The sequence below is a fragment of the Nelumbo lutea genome, chromosome 6 (assembly GCF_056320005.1).
Source record: "Nelumbo lutea isolate HS-2025 chromosome 6, American lotus-T2T, whole genome shotgun sequence".
In the NCBI taxonomy this organism is placed as follows: domain Eukaryota; kingdom Viridiplantae; phylum Streptophyta; class Magnoliopsida; order Proteales; family Nelumbonaceae; genus Nelumbo; species Nelumbo lutea.
Window position 1 is genome coordinate 19,819,067 of NC_142689.1, and position 18,586 is coordinate 19,837,652.

Consider the following 18,586-nt stretch of genomic DNA (forward strand, 5'->3'; position numbering starts at 1 on the left):
GACTTGATCCTCAAAAGACTGTTTCCACACTCTTCATAGCCCCTTACAGCTCAATTGGGATCTCCTACCTACACCTATATTGTATATTGAAAATATCTCCCGTATTTACAATTATAAGACTACATTTGGAAACAATGCAAATTGAGTGTAAATCCTCCATTTGATTCACTTTTCCCTTGATAACATTAGTTTATGCATTGACAAATGACAGATATATATTTATATTGATAATAAGATGTAAAAACACATCAATAAAAAATAAATAAATTTGCATTCAATGAACTTTGATAAAAAAAAAAGGGGTTATATCAGTTAAGGGCAACTTTTAGGCCCTAACAATTAATATCAATAAAAATAACATATTTAATAAAATTGTAAAAATAAGTTAACTTTGAAAAAATGATATAAAAAGGGGCCTTCTTCCAAGAGCCTCCGACACGCCTCCGGCACGTCTCCGACGATCGAGAAAGCCACTTCTCTCTCTCTACCCATTTTTTCTCCTCCTTCCTCACCTACCTTCGACCATCCCTGTTCACCACCTTCTTCGAGAACACCGAACTTCCAACGGCGGTACTATCCCAGCATTCTCACACAACTCCGGCGTATATCTAATATCTCAACCATCGCTCGATTTCATTTTCTTCCTGTATCATTTCTCCTCTTCACCCCACCGTTCAAGGCTTTTTGTAAACAATCCACGAAAGCTTTGTTCCCGGTCCTCATCACTGGTTAACCCGAAAGCTCTGTTCTCAGTCCTCATCACCGGTTAACCAGAAACATTAGCAACGACGGAAATCTGACCTTTCCATCCTCCCTTTCTGTTTCAAAGGAGATTTACAGTTAAGGGGATCGTCCTTTCCCATCAAACTTTCGATCGCAAACCGTTTCGCCACCGTTGATTGAGAAAACAGTTCGGAGCTGAGCTAACTGAAATCTCCCGTGTACATCGTCCTCAGTCAGGCCAAAACCTGCCCAGGTAAGTCCTGCTTGCGTCATTTTCTTGTTTTTTTTTTTTTTATATATTTCCGTTTCTTCTCCTAGTTTCTTGCCCTGGAGTTATAGGCATTTGGCTGGCTCTCGGAGCCAGTGAAGAAGCTCCCTGCCGAACCAGCTTCAGTCAAGTTTCTAACACACCCACCTCTACCGTATTTCACATACTTAATCTGTTTTTGTTTTCGCTACCGATGATGCTTTTGCTTGCCCATAGTGCGTTAGTTTTCCTTTTTTTTTTTAATTTCTTCTGTTCAAGGCTTAAGTTCTGTTCAGAATAAGAAGTCTGTGAAGTTTCAAATCCTGATGTATCATTCCCTTTCAATCAGTAAGTTCTATCGATCTGTTATTCGTTAGGTTTGCTTTACTTAAAATTGATACTGGCATGGAATTTACTTTGATTTCAAGAGTTATATTTCCTGTTCTGTCAGTCAGATTTAATGGTCGTTTGGTTGGATCTTTTGAGACTGAGATGAGAAACATGAAATCTATTTGGTTGTTGGATGTCACTGAGTTATGATCTCCGGGGCGATTGTTGGTGTGGTACTCCCGTTTCCCGTTTCCAGATGTTTGTTTCATTTGCCTCCGCCCATCTTCGGCAACGTTGTCGGAGACGGAGGCGGCAGAGATAGGCGGAGGCGGTGAATGCCATATTGTTACGGTTAAAAGCAGGCTTAGCCTTGTAAGGCTTTCGTTAGGGACATGTCATCTTCATTCAGACCACCGAAAGGTTAACGTAATCTTTGAGGAGGGGTGGTTGAACTCCTTGGGTGTGCCTAACCTTGGCACTCCTAGACCATCATCCCCTTGCGGGGCGGCCCTGGTTAACGGCTAGCATGACTACCAGGGTTTCTCATGGGCACACACTAGCTCATGGGGACAGTGTTGGACCGGCACTGCGCTGCCGACACTCAAGGGAGACTTGGCATGCGGGCCTGGCTCAAACATGTCCCTTCACCTCGCCAGCCCCGGCCCAAGCTGATTGAGCTATCCCGTTGCCCCTAGCCCACGGGTGTGTTTCGGCCCAAGCGGTTGCCTATCATCATGGCACACATGTGCCTGTCATCATCGGCATACAGGAGACCCTACACATCGGTGCCAAGTCACCTCATCGGTGCATGGTCGCCTTCCATGATGGTTGTCCCCCTTTAGCACGTAAGCGGCGCCTCCCATGGACCAGTCTGAACCAGAAGAGTGCCCCGGCCATTGGACTTGAGGTCATGATCCAGTGCTACTGACTTTGGTGGAGCCATCCCATCGAGCAACTCGTAGCCTCTAAGTGCACAAAGGCTTGTCCTGGCCTGCCTTGGCCAGGACGCCCGCACGGGTTTCTTCGACTGTAGAATTACCCCGTGACATATGCTATTATCCATCCATATGCTTTATTGGAATTAACGTGGATAAAGATATGGATTCGGATATGCTACCCGTTGTTGTTCCCACGTGCTTATCAATAGGACATTACAGCTGTGCATTGGGCATTGGGAATATCTCCTGTGTCATTCACCGAGACTAAATTTACAGTTGTGGTGGTTAGTGGTAAATATCAGGGAACATATTGTGTGTGGGTAAGCATGTGCGAACAACATGGTTGCATAGTCTTTTCAGAGACCGGTAGTCCACCTCCTAATTTTCATTAATTCATCATCATCGACCGTAAGTTCAATCTTAGAAACCAATTTGTCCCTGTATAAATTTAATTTGTTTCTTTCGTTTCATTCTGGATCTTCTCAACCTGAGTAAATGATGAACATGAGATGGACCCTTGCTCTTGCTCTTCACCTTTTTAATCTTCTGATCACTTGTTGTTCAACCAATGCCCGAACCTATGGTTACCCTGTAGCCAACCTCTCCACTTCTTGGACCAACAGCGACTCCCTTCCCCATTGTGTGCCTTTCTCCGATGGGTAAAAGGTAAGGCCGATTCTTCTTAGAAGTCCAGAAGGTTCTGGCCCTCGATTTGCCTGTGGCTTCTACTGCAACGGTACTTGTAATTCCTTTCTACTTTGCCGTCTTCATTATCCGGACCAACAGCGAGGGTGGCATTGTGTTGTCTAACTTAGGCTTCCCACAAGTAGTCTGGTCTGCCAACCGAGACCACCCCGTTAGATCAAATGCGACCTTGACCCTCACAGCGAAAGGTAAATTGATCTTAAAAGACGTTGATGGTACAGTTGTTTGGTCGACAAACACAACTGGTAAGTCGGTAGTAGGCTTAAACATGACTGACACAGGAAATCTCGTGCTCTTCGACAGGAACAAGACGGCTGTCTGGCAGTCCTTTGATCACCCAACGGATTGCTTGGTTCTGGGTCACACTTTGGTTGAGGGGCAGAAGCTCACGACTAGCATATCCGCTTCAAACTGGACTCAAGGTGTTCTATCACTTATCGTTACCAAAAGGTTTGTTTGGTCTTACCGAGTCCGATCCTCCACAGGTCTATTTGGAGCGGAAGATGCCTATTACCACAGGGAACAAACAACCGAGCTATGCGAGATTCCTGAATAGAAGTCTGGCTCTGTACTTAATGTCTACTGACCCAAATATTGCAGATATTTATATACCTGTGCCTACGGCATCATCAATTCAATACATGAAGTTGGGTTCAGACGGGCATTTGAGAGTTTATGAGTGGGCAACAGGGTGGAAGGAAGTAGATGATCCGTTGAAAGAGTATTTTGGAGAGTGTAATTACCCTACGGTTTGTGGAAAATACGGTATTTGCTCAAATGAGCAGTGCAGTTGTCCCAACACTACCTATTTCATGCAATTGAATGATAGACAACCCAATCTGGGCTGTTCAGAAATTACTCCCTTATCTTGTGAAGCTTCTCAGAATTACACATTTATAGAGCTCACGGATATTAGTTCATTTTCAACTGGAGACGAATAAGCCATATACAACTATTACTAGTATGGAAAACTGCCACCAGACCTGTTTGAAAAACTGTTCTTGCAAGGCTGCTCTGTTCCGGTATGGTGCTAATACTTCAGTTGGGGACTGCTTTCTACCAACCCAACTCTTTTCACTGATGAACAATAACAAGGAACTCTTCAAGTATAATTCGTCTGCGTTCATTAAGGTGCAGCTATCACCGGCTTCAGTGGCTCCCTCATCAAATACTCATGCACCATCCTTTCCTGAAAAGAAAACAAGCCAGACTGCAATATTGCGATCCAGTCTGGCAGCTTTCTTTGCTATTTGTCTTGTAATTAGCATCTGGGTCATAATTTATAGGAAGAGAAAGGATGGCGATGAAGATGATGAGGATGAGTTACATCAAGTACCTGGAGTTCTTATGAGATTTTCGTATGAAGATCTGAGAAAGGCAACAGAGAATTTTAATAAGAAACTTGGAGGAGGAGGATTTGGATCCGTTTTTGAAGGGACTCTGGGGAATGGAACCAAAGTTGCAGTGAAGCGCTTGGATGGTTTAGGCCGGGTGAAGAAGAAGTCATTCTTAGCTTGAGGTTGAAACAATTGGAAGCATTCACCATGTCAATTTAGTCAGATTGATTGGATTTTGTTCAGAGAAATCACATTGGCTTTTAGTTTATGAGTTCATGTGCAATGGTTCTCTAGATAAATGGATCTTCTGCAGAAACCAAGAAAGTTCTCTTGGTTGGCAAAGTAGACGGAATATCATCTTTGATATAGCCAAGGGATTAGCCTATCTGCATGAAGATTGCAGGCAGAGAATTGAATGTTTGTACTTTTGGAATTTACCGTCTATGGTTTCTACTTTTCTGGCAAAGAATTGAATGTTTATCAAGACATCTCGAGGATATAAAACACCTCCGTGGTTAATATTCTTAAATAATAGAGTCGTCGGGTAGAAAAGAACAAGCAAAAACCCAACAAACCATATTGAGACGGCAAAAGTTATATATTCACCAAACAAGTCAAAATGGTGAAGCGATGCTCCCACAATGAATGGAGCTTTATATATATTGTTCCTTAATGGTATGGGCGAAGACTAAAATGCCTGGCACATGCTATTATTCCAACCATGTTTTGTATGGTTAGCTTCTTTCTAGATACTTCCTCAATCAGTCTAATTAAGGCTTGATCTCTTTTCATTATTCTTTGGTTCTAGTTCCTCATTTTACCCATTTGGTTTCTCTAGCTTCATGATTCATTTTCAATGTGTTGAACTAGAAGCATGCATAAGAATGTAAATTCAATTTAGACATTTCTTTGACTTTGAACTTTTGCAGTTAATGGATCACCACCAAAACATAATACCTGATATCATTTCAGTAGGAATGGCAATAGGGTGGGGCACAGCCAGGTTTTACCTGCCCTGTACCCGACCACGACTTCAAATTCCCCACCCCGTACCCGCCCCAAACCCCGGCGGGCCTAAAAATCCTAACCCCATCCCCGTCCCCACGGGAACGAGGATCCCCGACTTTGCCCCACCCTGCCCCAACCATTCTTACTTGTATACTTATTATTATTATTTTTTTTGTTTTCCTGAAACCTACATAGAACTATTTTATATTATGTAATATAATATAGTATAATATAATATATAATACTATAATATAATATATATTAGCATATATTAATATTTATATATATTATGTTATATAATATAGTCGGGGCAGGGTGGACAAATACCGTCCCCACCCCGTCCCCGACCCCAGAGTTTCGGGTTTTCACAGAACCCGACTCAAACCCTGATCAGTGGTAAAAAACCCACCCCGATTGGGGCGGGGCCCCACAGGGACGAGTCAAATTGCCATCTCTACATTTCAGTTCATTTTAGAGTAACTATATACACTTTATATCATTTTATTTATAGGGGTGATGATAGCTATATTTGATGCTCCTGGGGCCTTAGCAACAGCTTATATTGAAAAGCTATAATTCAAATGCTCTTTGTTTTTTTTTTCTTTTTTTTTTTAATTTGACAAATTCAAATATCCTCGTATTGATTGTATGACATTTAACTAATAGTAATCACTTAGAGGAGTTGTCCATGTCACTTCCATACATGACAGACAGAAATTTCCAAAATGGAAAAGGCTAATATGATCAGCAACTCAGCATCAAATTGGCCTGAAGGTCATCCACTTTTTTTAACTGCTATGCTTTCCTTTCTCCAGTGTGGTACCTAGAAGCTGTTCTCTAACTCCATGCAAAAGGCTCTAAACAATGCTGAACAATGCCTATATGGTTATTTAATGGGTATATTTCCCTACTAATATTGTCATCCAGTCAAACAAGCCAGCCCAAATGTTCAAGGAATTATCAACAAGCCAGAAATGAGGCCTTAGATAGGCAGGCATTTGGTAATTTACAAATGCCAACAGAATAATAAGTGGAATGTTGTTACTGAAACATTGACATGATTGGGTGAACATGTTTATTTCATCATGTTTTGAGATTCAAGTTACCTAATTGGTTAATGCATTAGTTGAAGACTTACCGGGGATGGGATTTAAAAGGATTAGCCAATTCATGAACTCTTGAATATGAGTTTATTTCATTCCATAGTCCCCCAACCTATTGTATAGTACACTTTCAAAGCATCCAGTATTTCCATTATATCAACAATGATGGTGCAGTTATCACAACCAATTTGATAATTGCAAGCAGGCTTATTTGAAGAGTTTATCTTTGTCTAATATGTTGTGTTGGTGTTAAGATTTTTCAGCTTGATAGTTGCAAGTAGGCTTGTTCTTTCTTTAATGAATTTTGGTTATCTTTTCCTCAGAAAAAAAAAAGATTTTTCAGCTTGATATTTCTGCTATTGTCCCCTGCTTTTTACTGCTATTGTCAGTGATCTTTTCTCATGAAGAACCAAAAGCAGCCACAAAGGTTTTACATAAAGCTTATAGATAGAGAAAACTATTAGGACTTCATTTTAATTCCTATCAAATGATTCTTCTAAGAGGTCTTCCATGTAATTGTGGTGAAATGTTGAAAATATTCATCCAACTACAGTCGCTGCTATTGGAAAATTAGTAGGTTCAGTGTCACTATAACCTAGACAGTCTGCTTCCCTAATAATATCCAATGGTCACAAAGAGAATGAGTCAGCATGTGATTTTAGTGTTGATAAATGTATTTTAGTTCCCAAGGTCAACTGATAATATGCCAAATCCATGGAATTTCTAGATGGTCGTGCTTCTAGTACTAGACACAGGAAACATAAGGCATAATGAACTTTAAGAAGCTAGAGAACAGAAGCTGATCTTTTGGGGGTAGAATTATCTATGGTTTTGGTTTTAGGTATATATATATATGTTAACAAAAAGAACAATTGAGCAGGGACAAAGAGCTTTTCAAGTGGACCCAAGTCTAGGTTCAGGCAGTACACACGAAAATTATATGTAATAATTAGGCTAGGTTCCAACTTCAAAAGGGCCCCAACATGAGAAAGCTTCTATGAGTCATGGTACATGGATGCTGATTCCAAAAGACCGTGGAAGCATTGTCAAAAGTCAGTCAGTGACTAGGTAGGATGAAGGTATAGGGAAAGTAACCTTCATATTTGATCTTGGATTTAAATACAACAGATTGACCAAACAGGATTTATGTATCCAACCCCATATAGTCGGGATAAGGCATGGATGATGATGAACCTTCATATTTGATCTAGTGTTAAGTGAAACCAAAGCAGTAACCTGATTGATCTTCTTCAAGACTGACTATTTGTTGGGTATTACTCTCCAGCCAGGGCGATGTTGAAGGTCATAAGTAGTATTTTGTAATTAATTTGAAATCACCATTAAGGGAGCTCATCCTGCAAGAGCTGATTATGCATTCCATCATAACAGGCTGGGACCTATAGTACCATGGCTTGCTTAGCATGCCTCAAATGCCAAAATCATGATGGAACAGTCACAATTAATTGGTTTATATAGACAAGTACCTTCCTTTGCTGCGGTTCTTATTATCTGATGTGAACATCTTCTGCAAATCAATGTCATATCACCAATAAGCATTAGACTATCCAGACTCCTGGGAATCCTCTGCTTTGTGCGACAGTGCGGAAGCAGCTGTTCAACCCTGATATGCAACACAGTGTTGGCACACATCAACACTGTGAGAGGGGGTTTATTTCTTGGCCATTGCGTTTAAACAATTTGCTACATCAGTATTCTGGCATGAAAGAACAAAAATCCTGCTTGTTGATACCCATTTATGCAAAAATGCCAACACATTGCATCATAACCAAGATGTCCGCAGAAGTTTGAGGGGAGTGCTTTGATGCTTAGGCTCTGTTTGTTTGCAGTGCAAATCTGAACTGGATACGAATTTCTACCTAGTTCAGTTTTACATCCATCTGTTTGCACTCCTAATTGATACAAAATTTGTACTTTTGTCTCATTTGCTCTTGCTGGCAATGCAAATTTTATATCCCAAAAACTGATGCAAAATTTACACCACCTTCCTCCTGCCTTAATTCTGTCTCATATAAAGTGGTAATCACATGCTTCCTATCTCACTCCCAAACAAATAACCCTCCCACTTCCATCTTCTTTCATATAAGATGGGGACCACATCATTTTACTTCCCATTTTGAATTTTTGTACTTGTTATCTTCTCAAATAGAGCCTTACAAACAAATTACACAAAGTCATATCTGAAGGAAACCAGAATTTACACTCAACCTATTTGTACTCCCATGTATTTACATAAACAAGCACAAAAGAAATTGTCAATTGAATATTAATTACCATTTCATTATTAGTTTGAAATACTCACCATACAATGGATTAACATCAGCAGTGGTGCCATACAGGTTTATTGATTTGGGTGACAAGAAATATACCAGTTCCATTGTGCTTGGATCATTAGGATGGTGTTTGGCAGCATGGGCGTTTATCGTCCCACTTTTCGAGGATAAAGGGAAAAGTGTAGTGTAAGGAATAGACGGGAGTTGGAGATAATTTAAAAATTTTTATAGAGTAGGACTGTAAATGGGTGAGGTTCTAGTGAAGGGAGAAGATAAATAGGAATTAGAGATAATTTAGGAGAGATGAGTGGGACTCAAGTGAACTCATTTAGAAACTCAAACGAAATTTGATTGCTCCAGCTAAAGCTAAATTGGAGCAAATGTTTATAATTCTGTTGCTTTCTGAATTTTTAAGCCAATTAATAATAAACATGTAGATTTTGTTCAATGGGAGTGATTGGATCATCACTCGAATCCAAAAGAAAATTTCCCTCTACATCAAAACCTAAAATTGGATATTTTCTTCTCTCTCAAATGCATTTCTCTACTTTCTTCCATTCCTTGACTATTTCATATACAAGACATTTTGTCAACAACACATGTATGAAAAGCATTCGCTGTGTGTTTCTTCTAGCACTTGACTTTTGAAAATTGAAATATTCTGAGTAAGAGGTTTCTATGTACAAAGTATCAACCGGCTGATTGGTAAGGTCTTCTGCTGGTTGTAGCAGAGACTTGGGATCGAATCCCGTCTGCACCTGGGTTGGGGGGTTACAGGTTGGGAAATGGGCTACCCCGTTATTCATGGGTCAATGGTGAGTCCCATCGTTATCTGAGGGGCTTTAGATCCAAGTATTGCCTGTGGCTTCTACTACAATGGCAATTGTGATCTGTTTGCTGTCTTCATTGTCGTAAGTCGTAACACTCACAAGTATTCTGGTCTGCCAATCGAAACAGTCCTATTAGAGCCAATTTAACCTTGCAACTCACTGTAAATGGAATTTGATACTGAGAGACATTGACGGGTCTTTAGTTTCTACAAACACAACTGGAAAGTTTGTAGTAGGCTTAAACATGACTGCCACAGGAAACCTGGTGCTATTTGATACAAACAATGGTACTGTCTGGTTAATTGGGATCTGCTCGTCTAACAACTACATCCCACCATGCATGGGAACATTTCCCCATGAATAATAAATACAAATGCAGGAGATGTTCCCACCGTAAGATGTTCCCACTGTAAGATCATGCTATGAGGTCGGTGTGAGGGGTGCTCTGAGGAGCCAGATCCAGTCTCCTGGCTGGCAGTCTTTGATCACACAACTGACTCTTTGGCCATAAACAGAAGTTGGCGGCTGGCCACCGTAAGATGATCACCCAACCGAGCTATATGAGATTCCAAAATGGAAGTCTTGCCCTGTTTACATGGTTTGCTGAACCAAACCAGCCAGATTGTGAAGTGACTATTCATCTAGCATCCTCTAATCCTCTCAATTCAGTACATGAAGTTGGGTTCAGATGGGCATTTGAGAGTTTATGATTACGGATTACCTCCCAATAGAGTGGAAGGAGGTGGCCAATCTGCTGACAGGGGTATCTACGTGACCGTGCTTATCCCATGGTCTGTGGGTATTATGGCATTTGCTCAGAAGGGCAGTGCAGTTGTCCCAAAGGATCTGATGCTGAGACTAACTATTTTAGGCAATTAAATGATATGCAACCCAATCTTGGATGTTCTGAAGTTGCTCCTTTATCTTGTGGAACCTCTCAGTATCATACCTTCCTGGAGCTCAAGGATACCATCAACTCTCCCATGGATCGAAGAACCACAAGCATGGAGAGTTGAAGAGAGGCCTGTTTGAAAAACTGTTCCTGCAAAGCTGCTCTGTTTTGATATGAATACAATGCTTCTAATGGTTATTGCTTTTTACCCACCCAACTCTTTTCCCTCATGAAAAATGATAAGAGAAAAACTAGTTATAATTCGTTTGCATTCATCAAGGTCCAGGTTCCCTCTGTTGCACTGGCTTCCTCCTCAGATGCTTCTCCTACTCCTTTACACCATGAAAAGAAAAACAAGCGGGGCTGCAATAATATGGGGATCAAATCTTGGAGGTCTGTTTGCTGCGGTTGTTATAATTAGCATCCTGGTTGTTATTTTGAGAAAAAACAAAGGCGCCATGGAAATCAGGTACCTGGATTTCCCATGAGATTCTCATATCAAGGCTTAAGAGATGCTACTGCAAAGGAGTCATTCTTAGCCAAAGTTGAGATAATTGGCAGCATTCACCATGTCAATTTAGAAAGATTGATTGGATTTTGTTCTGAGAAATTGCATAGTCTTTTAGTTTATGAAAACATGTGCAATGGGTCCTTGGATAAATGGATCTTCCAGAAAGACCAAGAGCACATTCTTGATTGGAAAACCAGATGACAGATCATTACTGATGTAATCAAGCGACTTGCTTATCTCCATGAAGAGTGCAGGCAAAAAATAGTCCATTTAGATATTAAACCCCAAAACATGCTCTTAGATGACAACTTCAATTCTTAGCTCCCAAATTTGGTTTGTCTATGCTAATTGACAGGGATCAGAACCAAGTTGTGACCACAATGAGAGGAACTTGTGGATATATAGCGTTGGCATTGTGGTCATAGAGATGGTGGATGGGCGAACAAATTTTGATCACTCCCAACCAAAGGACAATATGCACTTAATTAGTATATTGGGAAGAAAAGGAAGAAGAGGGGCAACTATTTGATATGATTGACAAACATAGTGAAGATATGCAGCTACATGGAGCTGAAGCTGTAGAACTATTGAGGGTTCCTTGCTGCATAGTGTTCACAGAATATTCATACCAGGAGGCCATCCATGTGTGAGGTGGTGAAGGTCCTAGTGAGTGCCATGAAAATTGAACCCAGTATAGATTATAGTTTCTCAATCCCATCACCACCAACAGCAATAAATATGGCTCACAAAAAAGACAAGCATGGGCGTTTCTGCTCCATTACTGCTTTCAGTTCTATCAGGACCAAGGTGAGGAAAATAACCTTCACAAGCAATCTAGGTTGTTCATTTACTCCTGCTCCATTTTACATTTGTGTCACCAAGGGAAGTTTAAACTGACTTTTTTTCCTTTTTTGATGAATATGATGCTATGTACAATTTGGAAAAGGATATATTTCATGTTATAAGAAAGCTCACATTTCTAAATGGAAGATGTTAAAGAATTAGATTAATCATTATCAACAAATAGCCATCTCTTGTGGTTTTGTCAAATGAGATTCCTGCTACTAATTTGTGGCTACTAGGTAGTTAAGCTCCATAAGATGTGTATATCTATCTTCAATTCCGTTTGGTTATTGTTCATGTTATATACATACTCCTTACAGAGAACGTTATGTGTTTCATGAGATGAATCTTGAAGCTTTCAAGCAACATTTGGAGATTAAGGGTGATTTTGTATCTATGCAGATGATGTTGAGGGGATAAACATTGATTATTCTACAAATGGATAACCTAAACTAACCATTACAACCTCAATCCTAACCCTAATCCAACCCAATTTTAAACAAGAAAGGATTAGCTGAATTTGATAGTTGTTTTAGGGGTGTCTGATCAATCATTTTACTCCACAACAGCCATAAAATGCATGCAAGTGAGAGATTGGGTGATTGTGGGCCATCAGCACTACATGGCAGGCACAGAAAGTAATGTTTGATCCAACAGCCCATAAAACAGCTCTTCAGGCTGTCTTTTATTTGACAGAAAATAAGAGAGAAATAGGAAGTTTAGAGAAAGTTCTTAATATTTTTTCTGAATTCCTTAAAAACAACTTTCCTGGAACATTCCATCCTTTTTTTAATAATTCAAACTATTCATTGACTACGAAAACAAGAGCCCAGGTATTCTGGTGGACTATCCCACCAGTAACGGTGCTCATCAGAACATCTTGCTTTTGGAGTTGAACTAAAGCATGAACAGCCACCCTAAATTTTCTAGACATATAAACATAATTAATTCTCAAAAAAGAAAAAAACTTTAGACAAAGATAATATTTGGTCCATAGTGCCATTATTCTTCCAACGGAGCTCCCCTCCCTGATTCAATATATTTGATAACCATTTTTGCATCTGAAACTAAGAAATATATCTTCCAACCATTATCTTTAGCAAAAGACATTACCTTCCAAATCGCCCACAATTCCGCACACAAAAGAAAATCAACTTTACCCAAAAAAGAAAAAAAAAACACCTTACTCTACTTGGAAACTCCTTTGGCTTCTATTTGCTTTGCTGCTTTCCTATCAGTTTCGCAGCTATTTGTTCTTGAAGGTTGGCAACTTGTTCTTCAAGTCTCGCAATTCGTTCTTCCAGTTCGGCAATTCGCCTGTACGTCAAGGCTCTATATTCTTCATCAATTTCTTCTCTCATTTCCAGAGGCGGGGCCTGATTCGTAGCCTGATCACCCAGGGTCCTCCTGGGCTTGACATCTGCATTGATAACACATCTGTATGGAATAGGCATGGCTTTGCTGGGATGAGACTGAAATTATAGAACAGAACCAGGTTGAGGCACAAGGATCCAGCTGCAAAACAACAGACGCGCCGTGAGAAGTTTGCGACTCAATGGAGAGAAAGCTTCAATGTCACTGGTCTGGTCAGAAAACGTCGATGATGGTGACGATGAGAATAGAAACTAGAAAATTCTGATCGCTAAACCTGACGGCGAAGAGGCGCCATGAGAAGTGTATGACGAGTGGCGAATCTGGGAGTACGTAACAGTGCAAAGTTTTTTAACCCTAAACCTAACAAGTAAGCAACCCTGAAGCCTGAACCCCCCAGTTAAAATAGATGATTTTAAAATTATTTGAATTTTTTTTTTCTGATATTTGATGTCTTATTTTGACGATACGCGCGGTTGCCGCATAGGGCCGTTTGAATAGCGCAGCTCAATGCCCGTTTCGTTAGATTGGGTTGGGCCCCAAAGCCCAATCCAAATTACATCCTTTCTAATTTGGGCTTCAAAATAGGCCATCTGTCTAGCCTATTATGAGGCAACGAAAACAAGCACTTAAAAAGCGAGTGAAAAAGATGTAACGAAAAAGGTATGACGACGACGTTCTCACGGACGGAAGTATGTATGTGTTCGGTTTCGTCGTTTATTTGTATTTTTTTTTTATTTTAAACGTTTATTTATATTTTTTTACTTTACATGTTTTTTATTCTCTACCTCAAATTAATATCCATATATCTTTCCATCACTGGTTGGTTTACAAACCTCTCTTGAAATTTCTAACAATCATAAAAATTTCCCTTATGGTTTCATTTTAATAAATATCTCTCTAAACTTTTCAGAAACTCAACAAAAACATATCTTCTATCACCGTCCCAAATAGAAAACATTAGGCTGATGCACCAATTTTTTCTAAATATCCATTCTACCCTTTTATAATTTTTTTTACATACAAACTTATTGAAATAATCCCATTTGAACTCAACAAAAATACATATTTCAATAATTTTGTATGTAAAAATTACTGAAATGATCATTAAAGGAGGTTTTTGTTGAGTTAAAACGGGATTATTTCAGTAATTTTGTATGTAAAATAATTTATAAAAGGGTAGAATGGGTATTTGAAAAAAACTGGTGCATCAGTCTAACGTCTTTCGTCTGGGATGGTGATGGAAGGGAAGTTTTTGTTGAGTTTCTCAAAAGTTCAGAGAATGTATTTGTTAAAATGAAACCATAGGGGAGGTTTTTATGACTGTCACAAACTTTAGGAGAGGTTTTTGTATTTTATCCTAAATCTTAGCTGATCTAGCTAGTTAATATAGGATTGGATATTTTGGTAAGTAAGATAAAAGAATTTCCCTGAAATAACTCCTCTCCCCCAAATCCTCTTCTCACGATTTTGTCTCTTAGGCTCAATTTGAAAAGAGTAGAAATACAAACATGTACAGTGCAAAAATTTATATTTTGAAGTATTTTGTATATATTTACCCCATACGTATTTGTACTTGTACTCTTTTCCAAACTAAGCCTTCGTTAAGGTCACCTTTTGGAAGCAATTTTCAATGTTGTTGAGCGAAAAGATTGCATTTTGATTGTATAATGCTGACTCTACATAATAAGACGTTGAGGAAACGATGACCAATTCCCTTTTCATATAGGAGTTTGTCGAGTTAAGCCATTCCTTGATATTGTGATTCTCCATTGGATCTTTGCATTGTTGAATTCTCTTTTGATTTCTCACTTCTCAAAACTCCACTGATCCATGCACATATATGTAACTAGATGAAATTTTCACCCTCACAATCAACCACAATTTGAAGGTGTTTTGAAGAGAGGCAAGCTGGTCTGGTTCGATCTCCATCCCTTCAGCTGTCATCTGGACCTTCTGGAAAGATAAGAATCAAGGAGTGTTCTATAACAAGGTAGTTGAGATATATGAATTGGTTACCAGCATTTTCTATTCCATTAATGCATGGATTTGGTACTAAAGGAATATAGGGAGACCATATATCATTTTGTCCATAATTTGAAGGCTTAAGTTGGTTTGCTTTCTTATTGTTTTGGGGGAAGAACTCTAAATTTGATATCTATACGGTCTCTAACTGTATAGGAGAATTGTTGCTTGTATATGGATTTTTTGGGGTTTTGCCTGATAGTTATGAATTTCATACAAGAAAATGATGTGGTAGCCATCTTCAACTCTTAAAAAAATAAATAAATAAATAAAAACCACTAATAAAGGTCTTTAAACTAGTTTGAACTTTTAAGATGACTAAACTTATACCTAAGCCACCAAGAAACTTGAAAATAAATTTGGAATGGGACAGGTTTGGGAAATCGGGTCAGCCAGATCATGACAGGTTTAACGAGTTTGGAATGGGACAGGTTTAGGAAATATTAAACGGGTTTTGGATAAAGGATTCTTAGGTGAGTTTGGGAATGAGAAGGGCAATTTTCATGGGTACTCTAGCTTGAAGTACTTCAGTATAATCCACATTATTTGTGCCTTCACTTTCAAATTTTTACTTTAAATATGTTTTATATGCAATTTCGGCCAATAGGTTTTTTTAAAACCTTTAACTTCTTTTAAAATATAGGTTTTTATATGTATTATTGTTTTTATTTTCAAAAATTTCGCCTTCCACCTCAATCACTATAAAGCCCGTCTGCTTCTAAAACACTGGTCTCGTAAACACTCCAGCAGGGAAGATGAAATTTTGCATACATGCTGCAATTTCTCAATATCATTTTTTAACAATATTACCTTGATATTACCATCTTGTATGATGCCTTTGTATTTAGTTGAAGTCTCAAACTAGTTGTTTGTATTGCTTATTTAGAACTATGACATGAGAATAGTGGTGGTGTGTCGCAGAATCAGTAACTGGACAAACTTTTGAGAACATGGCTAGACACCTATCTATGGAATATCTACGGGGTGATCCTTCTTCAATCTCGTGTAGCTTTCATGTCCACTTGCTCCATATTCTGGAACTTCTACTTGTCTTCGACCATGAGCAAATGGTAGGATGGACTTTCTGTCCATAACTTGAGATTCAATTTTTGGAACATTGGGGGAGGTATGATTCTCAAGTGTGCTTGTGCTTTCTCTCTGCTACTTGTTCAGTGATTTTTCTTTTCCTCTTTTCGTAATTCTTTCTGTTTGAATCATGAACTTGAAAGCAGTTGCCCTGAGCTGAGAGGAAAATGGAAGAGCTAGAAGCAGTAATTTGGATTATTTGTTTATCAAGAACATAATTTGCAAGTCATTCTGTGTCAAAATCAATGAGAGTTTTGCTTCTGTAACACTGATATTAATTTATAAGTTGAAGCCAAGTAATCTTGGCCTTTGCAATGATAATCCCCATTTAATTCAAGTTAAAACGAATAACTACTAGTATTATTTCTCTGGTGTATGCCAGCTAGGAACTTGAGTTGGGGTTTTTTCATTATGTAGAAGTAGGGGTGGTCATGAGCCGAGTTTTTCATAGAGCTTTCGCTTGTGAAAAACTCAATTCAGTTCGGTTTAAACTGAACTTTGAGTCGGGCTCAAGCTTAATAAAGTTTGGTTCGTGAGATTTGAAAGCCTAATCGAGCTTTTACATATATATATATATATATATATATATATTACTAGTTTTAATAATTCTTAATTTTTATAATGTTAAATAAAAAATAATTTTTATATATATATAATTTTTCATTTTTATAAAATAGTTGACAGTCAAGCTTGAGCTCAAAGTTAAGCTTTTGACTCTAACCACTCAAGCCTCATATTTTACTAGTGAGAGGAGTTCTAATAGCTATGGTGCCATTTGAGAAGTCTTTTTGAAAAATCTTTTAAAAGATTTGACAGCTAAAAGATGTGGTGGGCTTCTACATAAAAATCTTGGCAGCCAACAAACCATTTGGTTAGAAGCGGGCTTTTCGGCATGAAGACAAGACGAAAAAAGGCATAAAGTTTCATTTCTAACTTCTCGAAATAAACTCGAATTGAACTTCTCGTGTCTTTGGTGCAAAGCCTTTCGACAGGTAAATCTTCCCTCAGCCAAATGGAAAAAGACAAAAACATAGGCTTCTAAGTTTTTAAACCGCTGACGGCACGAAAAGACACACTTCTGCTCGGCTTGGTTTGGATCCACCCTATGCAGAATCTATATCTTTCGACCCTAAAAATGTGATATTTATCTAGTTCACGAGATCAGATTCAGAGAGCGAAGATTTACGGTTTCTATTTCAGGCTTTTTGGTGTTTTCTGTAATTCTTTTTTTTTTTTCTTTGATAACTGAAATTTATTTGTTTGCAAGGAGTAAATGTGAAGTAAAATTATATAGTCCCCACTATATGGAAAATACAGACACAAGGAAGGCTGTTTGTTTGACCGAGTAAAACGGTAAGTAAAATTATGTATCTCCTCCACTTCAATTCGAGAAAATGAAGGTGCATCAGTTTTGGACAGAGGACAGAGGGTGCAAATCATATGGGGTGTTTCAAAACACCCTTACATGAGGTAAGGGAGCAAATCATAATTACAAACGAAAAAGAAGGTGCTTAAAATGAAGGTTCAAATTATCCAAAGTTTCAAAAAACCCAATACACACAAGCATGCATATGGGGTGTTTCAAACCAATATGCATGTCCCCTAAAAGTGGTCAGAGGACAGAGGGTCAGTCGTTCGTAGGCCTGTCTGTCCCCTAAAAATGGTAAAAACCCCAAAAGGCCTTTATAAGGTGTATCAAGTAGGGTTTCTAGTATATAAGCGCAATTTTTGGGGTTTAATATCATAAAATTAATATATTTAAAAAAATCAAAAATAGGTTAATTTTTTAAAAATAATATTAATAAAGGGAAAAAGGATTGTTCATCTTCTTCTTCTTGCCATTTGTTCACTAGAGCTGTCGTCTGCCGCCGCCACCTCTGCCTCTGGCAATGTTGTTGGAGGTAGAGGTGGCGGCGGCGGCGCTAGTGGTCATTCCTCTGCCCGTCGCCGCCACCTCTATCTCCACCCATCTTCGGCAACGTTGCCGGTGGCGGAGACGGAGGCGGAGGTGGGCAGAGGTGGTGGTGTTGGACAAAGAAACCACCAGCATCGCCGCCTCCACCTTTGCCTCCGACCACCTCCGGAAACATTGTCGGAGGCGGAGGTGGGTGGGCGGTAGCGGACGGTGGTGGTGGGTGCTGGCGGACGGCGGCGGGCGATGGCTCTGGTGAACAAATGGCAAGAAGAAGACGATGAACATTGTCTTTGCCCTTTATTGATATTATTTTTAAAAAGTTAACATATTTTTAAAATTTTTTTAAATATATTACTTTTATTGATATTAAACCACAAAAGTTGTCCTTATATGCTATTACCCCTATTAAGTATCCACTATCAAGGGCTTGC

At 39.0% G+C, this 18,586-nt stretch overlaps 2 long non-coding RNA genes and 2 pseudogenes across 3 annotated transcripts; 3 read left to right on the forward strand and 1 right to left on the reverse strand.

Moving 5' to 3' along the window:
* The first annotated feature begins 434 nt into the window (after window positions 1-434).
* On the forward strand, window positions 435-16,577 carry LOC148847772 (uncharacterized). Of its 2 annotated transcripts, none has more exons than XR_016100909.1 (4): window positions 435-976; window positions 15,021-15,122; window positions 16,076-16,280; window positions 16,387-16,577. It is a non-coding gene; the product is annotated as an uncharacterized LOC148847772 (long non-coding RNA). The 2 variants fall into 2 exon arrangements; XR_016100910.1 differs by lacking the exon at window positions 435-976 and adding an exon at window positions 13,268-13,499.
* On the forward strand, window positions 3,212-4,814 carry LOC148847773 (G-type lectin S-receptor-like serine/threonine-protein kinase SD2-5; annotated as a pseudogene).
* LOC148847774 (G-type lectin S-receptor-like serine/threonine-protein kinase SD2-5 pseudogene) lies at window positions 10,757-11,863 on the forward strand (annotated as a pseudogene).
* On the reverse strand, window positions 12,707-13,529 carry LOC148847775 (uncharacterized). Its single transcript, XR_016100911.1, has 2 exons — window positions 13,407-13,529; window positions 12,707-13,273 (listed from the first exon to the last, which is right to left on the reverse strand). It is a non-coding gene; the product is annotated as an uncharacterized LOC148847775 (long non-coding RNA).
* Window positions 16,578-18,586: the final 2,009 nt, after the last annotated feature.